The sequence below is a fragment of the Pinus tabuliformis genome, chromosome 4_2, assembly GCF_031772625.1.
Source record: "Pinus tabuliformis cultivar Carrire ecotype Pingquan chromosome 4_2, CPIR1, whole genome shotgun sequence".
In the NCBI taxonomy this organism is placed as follows: domain Eukaryota; kingdom Viridiplantae; phylum Streptophyta; class Pinopsida; order Pinales; family Pinaceae; genus Pinus; species Pinus tabuliformis.
Window position 1 is genome coordinate 1145375066 of NC_142304.1, and position 17996 is coordinate 1145393061.

Sequence of the window (17996 nt, forward strand, 5' to 3'; positions counted from 1 at the left end):
CAACTTGTAGGACGCTCCAATACCCTGTTTACCAACTACAACTGAGAGGATGCTTCAACGCCCTGGTTTACAAGCTCCAACCTAAAGGATGTTCCAACACCCTGATTACCAGTTGCCACTGGTTGGACGCTCCAACGTGCTATACAGACTCCAACCTACCCTAGCACCACCTTGTCGCCCTTAAGTGTTCTTAGGCTCCAACTTGAAGGAGACTCCACTCTCCTGCCTTGCACCACCCTGTCGTCCTCAAGTGTTCTTAGGGTCCAACCTGAAGGAGACTCCACTCTCTTGCCTTGCACCACCCTGCCACCTTGATCAACCAACAAACCACGTTTCACGATTTTCAAATTGGATCCACTTGTGCTCAATATCAATATAAAGAAAAAGCAATACAAGAAAACTAGATCAACCGACAAACCACGTTTCACAATTTTCAAATTGGATCCACTTGTGTTCGATATCAATATAAAGAAAAAGCAATACAAGAAAACTAGAGTACATGCTCTGTCAATCAAATCTACCTCTGCTCAATCTGCATATCAAACCATAGCTGTCAAATGCCAACACAGTACTTCAACTTCCGCAACTGAAACCCTAGCTTCACAATTGTAACCAACACTGCTCGTTGTACATATATATCTTTCAATAACTCTAGTAGAAGTATGTCCAATCCACTAACACAATGACCTACACTGTGTCTATTTTGGCATCACAATCTGCTCAATCTACATATCAAACCCTAGCTGTCAAATGCCAACACAATACTTCAACTTCTGCAACTGAAACCCTAGCTTCACAATTGTAACCAACATTGCTCGTCGTATAGATAAATCTTTCAATAACTCTAGCAGAAGTATGTCCAATCCACTAACACAATGACCTACACCGTGTCTATTCTGGGATCACAATCTTCTAATATAGCCCTTGCTAACACTGTTAACTTATGCCCATGAGCATAGTTACCCTAGATGCCACCAATCAAACATATGCCCAATTGTAGATTGTGCCCTTGACGAGCTTCAGATCATAGGATGGTGAACCACTATGTTTTAGCAAAACCTTAGCTGCTTATACCAACATCATCAACTACTGAGATGTGCTTTGTAGCCAGGTAGTAATGTGTTGTTTCACGCAAACAGATCAACCCTGGAGTTTGTTGTGAACATGTCATCAAATATTCATATGCATCTAAGACAAACTGTTGCTAATTATATGACAGTGTAAACTTCTTGACCATTAATCCTTAATGCATAACAATAATGAAACCCTATTGTTGTACTTCTTCAAGTGTTGCAGACTAATGCAAAACTTCTTTCTAAGACAATGATGATGCACCATGATCTTAACTGTTTCGAAAATAAATTCTCACCAATATTGACATTGAAGAGATTGTTGCAAGATTATCACCAATTCCTTACTATTGACATCTTCTATAATGACAACATGATTAACAAAATTCAGATGTACCCTTAAGAACAAAAACCTACTATAATTATATTTGAAAGCTGAAATCTTACTCAAGAAGTATAGTGAGATAAGTGAACTTCTTCATTGTAGCATTTGATGATGATACTCTTACTGTTGTACAAGACTTTTGTCCTTGTAGTTAGCACTGATAATGAGACACTTTCCTAGATGATGTGAGTGTGAGGAAATTGTTGCCAACCTTTAGCTATTGATGTAAAACTCATACTGTGATTCTTAATGAATATTGTTGATGCTTTTTGCCTGTAGATGCCAATGTTGTAGCTATAGTCTTGAACACACCAGTCATTGTGGAACTACACACCAAGTTGCAAGCTGATAACACCATATGCACACCATACTACCATCTTACTTGCTCAAGATAAGTTGTGCAACTTTAGGTTCTCTTGTTAAGTTATTCTTACTGGTTCGACTCCTTTAGGGCAACAACATTTGATATGGAGACTTCAATGAAGACACATTATGCCATATAGAGACTTTGTGTGCTAGTAGGATCATGGCATAAGAGACTAAGGTACATATTCAAGCAATTACAAATTGTCCATGTAACATACCTCCACTTCAATACTTGCACTCAGGTTGGCTTAGTTCCTTCTTGACAGATATATATATATATATATATATATATATAGATATCAAGAATTCCACGGCTTCATAACAGTGTCACAATGTGTTGTAGGAACTTAGCTTTCCAAAAGGACTGGTGCAACTTCAGTTAGGCTATTGTGATTGAGCTTAGAAAATTTTGTTGTCCAAAACCTCTGTAATTGCAACCCCATCAAACCTCAGTGATTAGATTTTTTTTTTTGTTGCAAGCAACTCCGTACTATATGATGCTCAGAATTATTTCCTTTTGATAAGGCTGAAATGCTTATGCACTAAAAAATTTCCCTCAACAGGTCCATAAAGGTAAGTGCCTATTTTTTTGTTGGCCTTGGAGCCTACTTAACCACATAGATGTTCTATCTTTGCTGGCCTTGGAGCCTACTTTAGAGACCCGTAACCTCAAACAAAGCTTGTGCCTAGAATGCCTTCATTGAATTTGATTCAAATTGTGACAAGGGCATAGAAGGAGGACCACAAAGATTCTAAACAATAGGCCACATTATTTTCAAGGCTTAGATGGTGGTTCTATATAAAATTGAAGCCTTGTTGAACTGAGATAAGTCCTTGTTTTAGACCTTTATGCCCTAGAGATCCGAGACTGCTAAGAATACCTTCAAAGTATTCCTCAATCACTTCAGATAGGAACTCAAATAGGTCGCAAAGTTAGGGAAACTTCTTCGTTAGTTTAGTACAAATCATCTTACTTTTGCACAGAATTTGTGCCCTAGAGAGTCGAAATCATAGATAGATTTGCATAGAGAGCCTTCAGTCCTTGCCTGCAAACAAGTAACCCAACAAATCCCTCAACCAAAACCAAAACTAAAACAACCCAAGCCTTTCGTCTGATCTATCTTTCCTCCACATGGCCGAGTATAATTGCAGAGCTTTATCACAAAAATGTTTGTTCAAAAATTATACTTGAGGAGGGTTAATCGAAGCATTAATTTAGATTTCTCAAGGATTGAGAGGGGCTCTCTAGAAGGCAGTGGAATTTCACTTTTGGAGGGAGATTTTGACTTTGAATTTTAAATTGTGGAGGGAAAAACCTTTTGAGTATTTTTTAAATTCTAAACTTCAATTGACTTTTAAAGTTAAAAACCCTCATATGCCCTTGATCATTAGACAAAAATTATTCATAATTAACTTTTGCCATAGGAGATACTATTTTAATTCATGGTCAAAATCCTCATGGCATAATCATTTGTCTTGGCCAAGGGAGAGGTGCCACATTATCACCCTTTGGGGTTTTTGCCTAGAATTTGGGTCCTTCATCTTCAAACGAGCATAACTCACAATCCGCGAGGGCCCACAAGGCATGCAACATACCCCCGAAACCGACTTGACGAGGAGAATCCAAAGATGATGATCTTGAGATCAAATTCACTGACTTTCATTCAGAAAAACCTCAACAAATGCAAGGCTACTAGGTTTTCCAACCATCCTTCCATTGGAGCTTCCAACTAATGCAATCTAGACAAATATTAATTGCATTCAACAAATGTTGAAATCAATGGCAACACCATTCAACAATTCGCTTGATTGGTTCTGAAATTTCGCAGAAGGAGGGGCAAAGTCTGAAATTGAAGAAGGGTTTGTGGAAGTTTTGCTTCATCACATCTCTTGTTGAAGATTTGGTGTTGGTCTCTTACTATTGATGGATTTGCTATGCAGAAGGAGAGTTTGACTTAGCACATAGAAGGTTGAAGTCTATTTGTTGTCGTGGGTTTTGGTTATCTCATTTTGAACTGATTCTATAAGAAGATAATTTTTATGGGCTTTCCCCTTGGAGCAGTTTTGCCTTGGCTTGGAGCCTATATCATGTGTTCATTGTTCTCTAGTGATCGTCACATTTATATTTTGATTATTGTTTGATGAAAGATACATAATTAAGATTAATAACAAGCCAACAAAATTCACAAGCAATTATTAAGGAAAGAGAAATCTAATCTTATTTGCAAGCCTCTTGATTTGTCAACAACCCGAACATGATTGAGAACCTGAAATTGAGTGAAAATAAATTTGGCAATAATCAAACGAATTTGTTGAGATTCGATCTCGGCGAAGTACAAAATAATAAAAAATAAATAAAATTATAAAAAACCCTCGCTGCCATTTTGCGTGATTTTCATTTCCCTAAGTTTTCTTATGAGATTTCAATCAAGTTTTCTCCCGAGAGGGTGTAGACTCTAGAGCCTAGCATTGTATTTCTTACTCCAGAGTATGCCCAACATCATCAACAACTTCGAAGGCCTCCATCATTTCTCAGACCATATTTTTCTCCCAACATAGATTGAGGGTTAGATCACAAGAATCAAATGATAGGGTTGGTAGATTGTAATTTGCGCCAACACAAATATTTAGTAAGTCCAAAATTTTTCCTCATTATAGTTTTTAATGTGATATATGGAAACATTAAAGACAAATAATATAGATGAAAAATTAAGGCTCAAAGAAATCTAATCACGCTATTATAAATAAATCTTCATTTTATTGAGAGGAGTTTAAGTTTCACGTAAAGCTATGTAAAACTATACAGAAAATAACAAAAAATGTTATTTCTAATAAAATAGGAAAACAAATGTTTTAATATAATAAAGAGAGGCAAACATATACATATACATATACATATACATATATTTAGTATGTCGAAATTTATCATTGGAATATTTATCCTCAATTTTTTGTTGAACTTCAAAGTCGGCGAACTTGAATACGAACCAGGTAACTTAGTTTAAGGGGACAGGGGATGTCGGAATCCTTGTCTCTAAAATTATAAAATATAAAAATAATGGTGAAATGTGAACAATAATAATTCATCTCATTCAAATTCATCATTGTGCAATCCAATGGAAATGCTATAATCCCACCAATCCTTAAATCTTGAGAATTATTAAGTCTGTTGAATTTTGAATGGGATGTGAAATTCTACTTTCCCCATATGAAGTTTGATGAGGTTGGAACCACTCTCAAACATCTTGAAACAATTAATGGTAATGTTAAACATTCAAATAAAAAGATAAAAAAGGTAAGATAAAGGAGAATGATAGGAGTAAAATAAAGAAGAATGTCACCTACCAAGGTCATAGATTCCATTTAATATTACCATTAATTCCCAATGTCATATACTCCTCAAAGCTCTTATCCTTAATTTTGTTCTATCTTCATGGGTTGTTGGACCAAAAACCTTGGGGGGAGAACCCAAGAAGCCCCCTTTTTAGGGAAGGGGGTCAACCAAACAACCCCTTTTTGGGGAAATTCATCCCCGACATTGGAGAAATATTTCCCCATATATTTCCCCAAATTTCACCCAAAGGGAGACGTTGGGAAATGTTTCCTCGGTAGTTCCTCCATCCTCAAAGTGGGGGAACGTGTGGGGTGCACCCCTCACCCTGGGGACATGCCCTTGTGGAATAATGTCCTATTTAAATATGCTTTGAAATTCAATTAATGTGAGAAACTGTGTAATGAATATAGGAAAAAAAGACAAGTTATACAACAACTCACTGTTAATGGGTCATAAAGAGGTATAAAACTGAATTCCCTGGAAATACTAAAAATGAAATATGAAAGTAGGTTTCAATCAAATCTTGTTGAATATGGTTGCCTTTGATGTTAACCCAAGTAGCACCAAAATATGCCTTGCCTTTGATGACTAAAATGACATGGCAAAGCATGGTTTCTAGAGTCAATGTCACCTTTATTGGATTCTCCTCGTCATGTAGATTTTGACGGTATGTGGCATGTCACGAGGGTCCTCGTGGTCTCAGAGATATGCTTGTTCAAAGATGAAGTCCCCTTGTTATGGTCAATATCCCTAGAAGGTAGATGATGTGGTAATTTATCATTAGCTAGAATAATCATGAAGTCAAGAGGACTTTTCATTAAATATTTTGTGGCTAAATATTTCATTGAGGGTTATCAAAATTTTAAATTAAAATCAAGGGTAAAGTCGCCCTCATTTTATTTGGGGTTTGTGGCTCCAATTTGAAATATAAATTTTAATACTTCCCTCCAAAATCATACAAGTTGTCTCCCTCATATGGCACCCTCAAGATCTATAGAAGGAGATACCAATCTCACTTCAAATGCATGATTTAAAAAACAAATATGATGCAAGATATCTTTGTGGCCCTATGAGTATTGAATATCTTAAGGAGGTCAAATTTATTGGGAAGTCTTTTCTCAAGGTTTATGGTTTCTTTTGGGCATGGCTTTTCATTTGGGATTTTGAGCTTCTCTTGCAGATGGCCTAAGGAAATTCGCATGATCAAGGGTTTATTAGTATAATCTTCAAGCCCCTCCTTGAAGCTAATTATAAGGCTTAATGTGTGATCCAAGGAGAATGATTTTGCATACCTTGTGAAGTTATCAAATCGTGAAGCACTTTTGTTTAGGTCTCGTCCACTAATGGTTTCATTCGTGACAGACTTGAGCTACAATAATGAGACTTAATTTAGGCATCTATTCGTAGGAAAAATATTGTGTTCTGGAATTGTTCTAATCTTTGATTGGCTTTGCTTTGGCCTTTTTGTGTCCTTCAAAACTCTATTATTTTGACGTTGATCTTGTTGTAGTCCTTGGTTCATAATCCCTAAACTGTTGAGAGTTGTCACTGATATCAATAAAATGGCCCTAATTCTAAGACCTGTCTCTAACCATAACCTTAGTCCTAATTCCTAATTCCTTTCTAGTCATAACCTGTTGTCCTATTCATGAAACCCTAACCCTAAGTTCATACCTACAAACCCTAACCCTAAATCTAAAACCCTAGAAAGATTCTTTTTCCACAGAAAAAAATCGAACCCTCTATTAATAAAATAGTTGGTTACATAGCAAATGCATAGCATTACAGGAAGACTCGTGCTTTGCCTTGGAGGAGGAAAAAGCATAGAGTCACAGCTGGTTGTTAATCAAGAAACCAATGCAAAACCCCTTCGCCCGGATGGCAAAGAGCCAGCACGTCAATCCCAAATGGATGACAGGAAGAAGGACTGCGATTTGAGAAGCCGCTCGCCGAAAAGACACCAGAGGCAGGGCAGACGACCCGACCAGCAAACGCACACCACCCAGAGATGTAAAGTCTGAGGGTCTACGAAGCAAGCAACTTCAAAGAGAGAATCCTGCGTAGACACGATAAGGATTCTAGAGGACAGATCGAAACGAGCCTCCTTTTACAAGGAGAGCAGCCCGAAAGACCTGAGAAAAAAACAGTGAACAGAAGAAAGAAATACAGTTGAAACAAAACAAATATACACAAACACAGGTGACAGAATTCTGGGAAAAGAAAGCTAATCGAAGATGGGCTGTTCGAGAGGACGAACCACCCCATTCTCCTCCTCTAAAACAGTCCACGACCCCAAGTCTTGATCAACACCTTCTTTGGAGAGGCGATCAGCTTCAGAATTTCTTTCCCTAAAGATGTGGCTAAGGGAAATCTCTGTGAAATGGTTTTTCAGTCGTGTTGCTTCTCTGAGCAGGGGAGACAAGATGAAATTCCTGCATAATTGCATCCCATTGAACCATCTCACTGTATTCATAGAATCCCCGAAAATCTGAACTTCTTGCACATTCCTCAAGACAAGCCAGCAAAGAAGAAGGTGGAGGGCTTTCAACTCAGCAAAATTATTGGAGCCTTGGCCTAGGCCGACCGAAGCCTTAACAATCTTTTCCTTTGAAAAATGAATTATTAAGCCAGCCCCACATCGACCATTAATGTCTAAGGCCCCATCATAATAAGACCACGAATTGAATATCTTATCGTTTCTTGCCTGACCAACCTGGGAGAAGGAGTAGCCTGCGGGACAGGGATACTATCGTAGATGGCAGCTCTTTCTACAGCCAATCTTTCAATCGGGAAGACGGAGTCCTTGAATATGACCTGATTCCTGGCAAGCCACCTCCCCCAAGTTATGAGAAGCGGAATGGATCTTTCTCTGTCATTTGAAGCATATTTCCACCACTTCTGCCAAGCTTCCAAAATCCCCTGCCCTCCCCACCTTTAAGGGATTTTAAGTAACCTTAATGTTTCGGTCCACAGACTAGAATTGAAAGGGCAGAAAAGGAACAGGTGGTGAACTGATTCGATGCTGTCTTTGCAGAGAGGACACCATCCAGGACCGATCCTACCTCGTCTTTGGAGAAAATCCTAAGAAGGGACTTTCTGGAGCAGGACACACCAAAAGAAGAGTCTAGTTTTCGGAGGACCTTTTAACTTCCATAGAGGCTTAGCCCACCATGCTATATTTTCCCACCCTTTTTGGTCCATCATCCATTTGTACCCCATCTTTGGAGAGTAGAGGCCATTCTGAGCAAAGACCCATCAGAGTTCATCTGGAGCGTATGAGAGCATGACTGAAGAGTTGAGGAGGTCTTTCCTGTACGAATCCCATTCCTCCAGCCATTCTTCATCCAATTGTAAATCTATTCCTTGCATCCACCCTTGGCTCCATATGGAGGTAGCCCGGGGATCGGCCACCTGATTTAATGTGTAACGTCCCTTCTCTTTTAAAACAGCAACCAACCCCTGAGATAGAGAGAACCATTCTGAACACCCAATCCAAGGGTCTCTACCCAATCTTATTTGAGAGCCATCTCCCACACTCCAAGCCAAACCCTTCTCAATAATATTGACAGAGGCTACCACAGCTTTCCAAACCACCAAGGAGTGTTTGCAGGTCTTTATTGGCAATCTGATCCAATCTATCATTGATAGAAGGTCAATGTACTTTCTTTTTTAAATAGAAGTCCACAGGATGTCAAAAGAAATGAGCCTCCATGCGAGTTTTGCTGCTAAAGATTGGGAAAAACATTGAAGATTTTTTATCCCCCAACCTCCCCACTCTTTGGGACGAGCCACTTTATCCAGGTGATCCACGAGGTGACCTTCTATGTCTTGGACCCCGCCCACAGAAACCTGCTGCAAAGTTTGTCAATTGAGGATAGGATTCCTTTGGGAACCCAAGTCAGGCTAGCCCAATAGACTGGAACTTCCATAAGCACAGATTTTATTAACACAAGCCTTCCAGCCCTGGAAAGCCATCTGAAACTCCAGTGTTTCAGCTTGGATTTGATTCTTGCAAGGATCCAGTTCCAATCTTTGTTCCTGTAGTTATCAGGTTTGAGAAGAAATCCCAGGTATTTGAAGGTATCCTCCAGCGCTTTGACATCGAAGTTTAGGACCATCTTCACGCTGCACAACATTTCTCTGGACATACCTGTGCACGTGAGAGAGGATTTTTTGTCATTAATACAAAGTCCAGTAGCCTTTAGGAAAAGGTCAATGATCCTTTTGAGCATCTTGCAATCCTCCAGGCTGCCATTACTGAAAAGTACTATGTCGTCCATGAATAGAAGGTGGGTAACCCAGAAATTTTCAGCTGCTTCGATGCCTTTGAGAGACCCTTGTCTTTTTGTGTCGTGAATCATAAGGCTGATGCCCTCTGCTGCCAGCAGAAACAAAAGGGGAGAGAGTGGGCAGCCTTGACGTAGACCGCGTTCCGGACTAAAGAAACTGGAGGCCGCTCCATTAATCAGAATAGCTATGGAGGAGGTAGAAATACAGCTCATTATCCATTTCACAAAGTCATACCTGAAGCCCAGATGAGTTAGTAAAAGCCTGAGGTACAGCCAACTGATTCTGTCGAAAGCCTTTGAAAAATTGATCTTCACTACTGCTCCTTTTTTTTTCCCAATTTTTAGACTATGAAGAGTTTCTTGAACAACTCCAACCGCTTCATGAATTTGTCTGCCATCGAGGAAGCCAAATTTCTCAGGAGAAATATTTCTGGAGAGAAAAGGTTTTAATCTGGAGGAAATAACTTTTTCTATGATTTTATAAACACAAGTGCACAGGGATATGGGCCTGAATTCTTCAAAAGAGCCCGGGAGGTCAGTTTTGGGAATGAGGGCAAGAAATGTGGAGTTGAAAGGATGGAGAATTGTCCCTATGCGCCTGGATTCTTCCACAATGGCCACTAGCTCATCACCGATGAATTCAAAGAAATGATGGAAGAATTCGACAGTCCAACTGTCTGGGCCGGGGCTTTTGTCCTTTTGCATAGATTTGAGAATATCTTCAACCTCCTCCTTAGAAACAGGTGCCATGATAGATTCATTTCCTTCCTCCTCTATGAACCTAGGAAAGAACTGGGCAACTCTTATAACTTCAGCAATAGAAGCTTCCTCTGGCGCTTTGAAGAGGGTCTTGAAATGATTGATCCCTAGAGAAGCTAACTCTTCGAAAGATCGAGCCATATCACCATTGGCTTTCTTCATTTCCCAGATAGTATTAGAATTTTTCCTTCCTTTGGCATAGTTCTGGAAAAACTTGGTGTTGTCGTCCCCCGCCTGCAACCAGATCACTCTACTTTTTAACCTCCAGCTCTCCTCCCTGCTCTGGAGGATTTTCTTCCTTTCCATCTCCAGTTCTAAAATTCTGGCCCGAGACTCTTCTGTTCTATAACCAATACCTCCTGGGTCTTCTAGAAGGGCAATCTCCAAGTTGACATTTTCCAAGATTTTTTCATCATTCAGTTTTTTCTCGAGGTCCCATTGCTTAGCGGCAACCTTCATCCTTGTTAAATTTTCTATGAAAGCCTTGCTGCAACTCTCATCTTCATTGAGATTAGCATTCTTCCAAGTGTTGTGGAAAAGGCTAGTAAAGGATGCATCCAAAAGCCAGGAGGAATTAAATTTAAATGGAATGCCTAGTTTAGAAAAAGCACCCTTCACTTCAAGAAAGACAGGGAGATGGTCAGAAAGACCGCCTTCCCCAACCCAATGTCTGAAAGCCTGTAGCTTATCGGCCAGCGAATCACCTAGAAGGAATCTGTCAAGCTTCTTCCTGACCCAATCATCACCAATTCTTAGATTCCTCCACGACGGGCGCATCTTGAGCGGAGTGACATCCACCAGGAGAGAGGAGGCCAGTTTATTTAGAAAGAAGTCAGTAAGGGGATCTGCTCTTGCTCTGACCCCCCAAGATTCTATCATCCCCAGAGAAAAATTAAGGTCTCCGCCAATAATAAGATTTGGGTGCGCCATAAACGATTTAGCAAAGAAGGGGTTCTAGAACCTTTCCCGTTCCGAAACAAGACCATAAACATTGATAATGAGAAAGGGGATGCAAAGTTTGATGGAGTATAGTTCCATAGCCAGTACATTTTCCCATCCCCAAGAGGAGGTTTCTCGAAGAACCTTTGAGTTGAAACCCAGAGCCAGCCCTCCCGAGTGACCATTGGCATCTATGACATGAAAGCTCCAGCCTAGAAGGAGCTTAACGAGGTAGCCTGTAACTTCTTCCCCCTTCCCTAGAGTTTCTTGGAGTAAAATAATATCAGGTTTATTGGACCTGACCATTTCCTTCAGAGCTAGCTTTTTGGGTAGGCTAGCTAGACCCCTGCAATTGAAGGATAGGATGATCATCGTAAACAGGCAGAGGGTGTCCGCTTTGCTCTAAGCACTCCTGGAAGAGACATCTACTTCCCGTCAGCAATGTTGATGATAGCCTTCAACTGTGCCTTCGACAAATTAGTTTTCCTTCCTCTTTGCTTCCTCTGGCCTGTTGACTCCATATCTAACTCCAATCCGTTCACAACAAGCCCTTTTCCCTTTCTGTTGGCTAAAGGTCTAAGATTATATGGGGGATCAGGACTCCGGTCAGAAGGAGGGGCAGAATAGGCAGCATCGATGGGAATAGAGGTAAGAAACGGTGAGGACGGAATGGTCATAATATCACTATCTATGGAGGCTTGACCCTTCCTCAGATCCGACATTTCATTCAAGAGCTGTCTAAGAGGACCAGACTCATCACAGCAAGACAGAGATAGAGCATTAGTAAAACACAAGGAGGAGGGAGGGGAAAGAAAACTCGCCTGAGCCTCCCCTGCCTTTTCAGAGACTGTTGAGGGTCCCAGGGAAATCATCGGATTAGAAATGTATTCATTTGCTGCAGTCCCCGATTGATCCTGATAATCAACCATCCCTTGCTCTGGGGCCAAACCCTGAGCAGATGCCATAGGGTCGCTTTCCTTGATCAAAGCCTCTGTTTCGTACATGTTCACCTTCTGGTTTGCCTTCTGAATATTTCTTCTTCTCCTTTGTCCTCGGCATCGACGGTGTCCAAGAGGACATTCCTGGGCCAGATGACCATATTGATGACATCGATGGCATCTGAAAGGGAGGTTTTCATAGTCCAGGGTCTGAGTAAACTCAAGACCACGGTACTTCAGGTTCATAGCGTCCGCCAGGCCCTCTCTGGGGTTTAGGCTTACCAGTATACGGGCAACACCCCAGTCGTGAGATCGAAGATATGATCTATCAAAGTCGAGAAACTTCCCCAGAGTATTACCAATGGAGGTGAAGGTTGAGTCGGTCCAGAATTGCAAAGGGAGACCCGAAAGTTTGACGCAGACTGGGGACTCCACCTCTTTTTCTTTCTGGGCATCGAACAAGGGCGTCCATCTTCTGAAAAGGATTGGCCTCTTCCCGAAGCTCCAGTTCATTTCCATCACCCAGTCGACATGCTCCTTATGTCCAAACCGAATATAAAACCATCCTCTATCCAAATTTTTGATTTTTTCTGGCTGACCCGGTGCTTCTTTCCATTCTGAATGAGTCCAAGCCTTGATGTAGTCTACCGAGAACTTTCTTCCTCGAACTCTGCCAACTAATAATGTTTCCGAGGCTTCCATAGCCTGATCTATACAGATATCTGCTCCAAACACACAACTAGGTCGCTCCTCCTTTATTCTGATAGGTTTGATCTTCTTCCGCTTTCCACCCCCTCCATCCTTCCTGGCTTCTCCCTTTCCTGTATTCTTTTTAACAGGATCAGCTGTCGTTTCTGCCCCATATAGCTCAGCTTTTTTATCGTCATTGACTCTGTTGTCTACTTCCACCTCTACAGCCGACCTTTTTATCCCAGCCCCTGAGGTAAGAGCCAATCTTCTCGCTCGTACCTCTTTTCCGGAACCTTTCGGCTCCCTTTCTTCCTCTTCATTGGTCAGAGTCTTTGTCAAGGTGGTAGTCAATCCTTCCAAAATAGGTTTTGCAACTGAGACCCGTTCCTGAGCTCCTGTCTTCATGCTCCCTTCTCCCACCGCCTTGTCAGGAAACCGGAGGTGCACTACATGTTTCAAGAAGAAGTATTTTAGGTTTTCCTCTGAGACGTCCTGACCCCAGCAGGCGAGTAGGTCTTCTAGCTCTGGGTCAATGTTGACTGTCTCGCATTCAAAAGACAACTCCCGATGGGCATCATGACCTGGGTCCACCATCTATTAGTCTATACAGATATCTGACTTGGCAGCCTCCAGTCTGCAAACCAACTTGCTTAATTGCTTCTACCCCAGCTCACCGCCTCCCAACACGTACTGCGTTTTTCGTCCAAACTACGCTTACACTATCGTTCAAAACCGCGTTTCTCTGCCTCCATGCTCGCACAGCGCTTGGTCATTACATTATGGATCTACTGTCAAATGAGGCTCCTGCCGTCGACCTCTAAACCCTAGAAGTATATTCATGACAAAATATTATTAAAAAAAATCTAAAAACATTTTTTAACTCTCTATCTCTTAACATTCCACTATAACAAATTTATCAATTGAAAGCTATAACTCCAAAAATCTACTCATGAAAAAAGTATTATTTAAAGGACCTCAAAACACCCTTTTTATAAGCAGTGCATTGTAACTTTAGTTATGTTCTTTAAATGCACCCTAATCATTATCATAATAGTAGGCATGCAAAGTTTGATAGTTAATCCTTGCTATCACTAGTGAGTGCTCAAGGCTTTTCATAAATGCAATAGAGGTTTTATTATCTTTTATCGGCATAAATATTCAAATGTCATGAGCACAGTTTAAAGCAAACCTTATCGCTACTATTCTTCAATGTGATTATTAACATGTATAATGCATCTCATGTCAAATGTAACCTACTACATATATCAATATGTAGTTTTGTTAGAATCATACATGAGTTGGTGCCCACTAGCATCATACCTCTACTTATTTTTCGCTTATCGATTCCCAAGAGAAGGTAGTGTTGCAACCTTTTGCTCAGATACCACTTGTAATATCCCCCAGTAACCTTGTGTAAATATACATAGTTTTTTTTTTTTTTTTTTTTTTTTTTTTTTTTTTACAAAATGCAATGATCTAAATTCACTATTACATGTTCCTTAACTAACCATTAGATAAAATCAGCATCATTACATTGAGTAAACTTTAGGAATGGAATAGTAAGCCACATAACTTAACCACTGTCGCAGTATATTAACATAAGCTTACTGATGTAACTTTGCATCAGTTCCATGATTCTTTTCATTAGGTTAGTTAATCACATACTTGATAATGTAGATGTTACATCATGCAAGGAATAAACACCATTAGAAGGGCACAAAAGGAAAACCATCATTGAACATTGATATACCTTGGAAACCCTGTAGGGTGAAAACTAGCAAATGTTTAATTTTTATTAAACACTTGTGAGGGTGTTCACCCCTTACTCAATGGATATAAGGGAGTCCATCCCTTGACCATTTTCATAAAATATTACAGAGAAACATCATCTTAAAAAGAGCATAACTAGCTTGAAGCTATTATAGTTAATCATAACATCATTTACCCACAAAACCTCAAATATTATGTATTTGTGGCTTGGTTCTTCTCATCAATGGATTATCCTGCAGTTGACATTCCTTCAATATGCATGGACCACTAGTTCTCTGTCTTTCACATTGTTAAACATAATTTATCTTTTACATACGCCGTAAATTTTTTCCTACAACTGCTACTGTCAGCAAAATTGATATCATGATTAGATCAAATATTAATCAAATCAATATTAAATATTTATTAGTTATGCTTCAACATCTCTTCATGTGCATAAATAAAATGTAAACAAAATATCATTACATGTCTCCTTTAACAATATTGCACATGCATTAATTAAAAGGACATAACTATCAAACATATATGTTTACATGCGTATGGTTATGACACATGTATGTCCATCTATAACTCGCATGTGTAAGGTAAAATACATAAAGATAACTAAGACATGCTCACTTGTCCCTATTTCACATGTATCACAAGAAGGGAAACACAATAATATTAAAGAACCTCCAAGGTTATTATCCTCTCTTTGCATAAAAAGAAGATAAATATCTCCAAGATAAATACTACATTAACTATTATTCCCCTCGCACAAGCACACATTATTTTCCAAAGAAAAACCACTACAACTGTCCATATTATTTTAAAGGATACTAGCACCTTAGTTATGATCTTTGTGCATGTAATTATATAAACTTTATTCAAAAGAAACTAGCCCCTCAACTATTTTCTTTGTGTATGCAATTATGTATTATTTTCCAAAAGAACTAATACAATAAATATTATTCTTATGTATGCAAATGCATGTTCTTTTCCAAAACAAAACTAATGTAATAGATACTATTTTTGTGCATACAAATGCATTTACTTCTCCAAAAGCATTTCCTTTTCCCAAAAGAGAGTTATATATGCTCTATTCCAATAATAGTTAGTATGGCTTGCATGAAAAATCACATATTTCTTCTCTAAGAAATGAAAAGAATTTCATGCATGCAAGTACATGTTTCTTTTTCAAGAAATCAAATGCATAATAGTTATACTTTCATGCATGCAAACACATGTTCACTTATTATTTTCAAGAAATCAAACATAGCAACTATTCTTTTCGTCCATGCAATTGCATGTTCACTTATTATTTTCAAAAGAAAACTATTATAGTAGTCATTCTTTTCATAAATGCAAATATATACTCCTGTTCTTAAGAAGCTAACATAATAGCTATTATTTCTGTGTATGTAAAGCACATATTCATTTCAAAAAAATTAGTAAAATAACTATTATCTATGTGCATATAAGCTCATGTTCTTTCTTGAGAAAAGTAGCAAAATAAACACAATCTTTTCAAGAAAAACTTGGCTACTTGTCTTTTACGTGCGCCATTCACATGCATTCTTTCTCAAGATAATATCATGGTTTCTTGATATTTCTATGTGCAAGGTTCTCATGCATTCTTTTAAAAGATTATCGCATAGAAACCATGCAAAACTTTACAATGAAATAATTTATTCTTCTACAAAATCCTTGAAAATTTTCAAGAGTCTAAAGCAATATTTTCAATTAATAAAATAATCTATCTTCCTTGCACAAAACGCATGTGCAATTTCTTTCCCACATCTACCCAAGCAACCGATCAACATTCAACCTCCTAAGTCACGTTAAGGAAGTGGAATCGGCAGAAACACACCATACAGACATTCAACATCAGCTTCAAGACCCTCAGGAAGCAATCCAACACATGATATTGTTTGCCCTTGGGTCTCGCTAGGCTTTTTAAGCCTTAGTCGCTTTCATGCTATATGCATGACAGCGTCCAGAAACCCAAAGTCGCTCTCACAGGCTTGCCTGCTGGCATTTAGAGACTCATTTAGTTAGTGCTATGCTAGCGTCCCCATGATTTGAGCCACTTTTTTAGACCCAAAGCCTAGGTCACTGCCCAAAATTCAACCATCTCTTCAGAATAGTAAAATAACTTGGAAATGACAGTACTAAAGAAAATACTTGTTTAAGACCGGACCCCTACTAGCCATGACAGGAATTTTATCAAACATATCACGAATATTTAATCTACAGGTGTAAATAACATATCTGAGCATAAGGGTCTCATACTTATCTGAGATTCGCCATGAAACATTGATGCCTCAACACATTAACTTCCATTCCATCCATTAGACCATAGATACATTGTTCATTCATATACAAGGAGAAACATGATGAGAGCCATACATAGTTGTTGTCATAAAACATATACATAACCAGCATAATAGGGACATAAATACCAATGAACTCACTGCCATATAAACCTCATATAATCCAATATAATGCTCATAGAAATACAAGGAGAATAACCTCTTATTAATGATGCAAAATCCAACCTAGGATGGTTCTTCCACGTTCCACCCGACCGTAAAATGGCTGAGGTAAATCTCTCTTCATTTATTCACCCCTGTGCCATATTCCAAGCATGAATATGAGATCTCATAGAACACATCAATCAAAACTCATCTAGGGCTTCTAGAGGTCATCCACTCAACCCATCAAATAATGATTCCATCTCACGATTGGACATCACAAAATCATCAGCAAATTGGTCTTCATCCAAGCCTTCCAGGGCTTCTAGAGTGTTTGTTCCAACCAAGGCTTCCAGGACTAGTAATTCAACCCACAAGTTATACATGGCTTCCAGAGTGTTTGTCCAACCAGGGCTTTTAGGACTAGTAACTCAACCCATCAAGGGATTCTAGAGTGTTTGTCCAACCAAAGATTCCAGGACTAGTAACACAACCCAAGCTATTACAGGGTTTCCAGATCATTTGTCCAACCAGGGTTTCTAGGAACTAATAAATCAACCCAAGATAAGAAAACATGAGAACCAACCAAAAACAAACAATGAAAGTAAACCCACAATCACCATGTTTATCCAATAAATAGCAAGGCTATGTAATCCACTGTCAATCCCAACCATCCTCCATGTCAATGACAGATCACAACCAAGAATCCACATGCATATGTCATGCATGCCAAAACTAGTGAAGAAATCATATATGTAACTCGGTACCTGCAAGCAAACTCTGATGTAGCTGCTAATATCGATGCCTTCTTGTGTTTTCCTGCTCTTCCTTTGCCTTCTTGCTCCAAGAATCCAAGTATGCCACACCCTTCAAGAGTGCTCCAAGAAAACTCTAAGTCTCCATGAGTATGAGAGAGAGAGAATAATGAGAGAGTTCCAAAACTCAACTAAAAAAAGGTTACCATTAGAGGAAATTTCAGCCTAAAAGTGGCCTCATAAGGAAA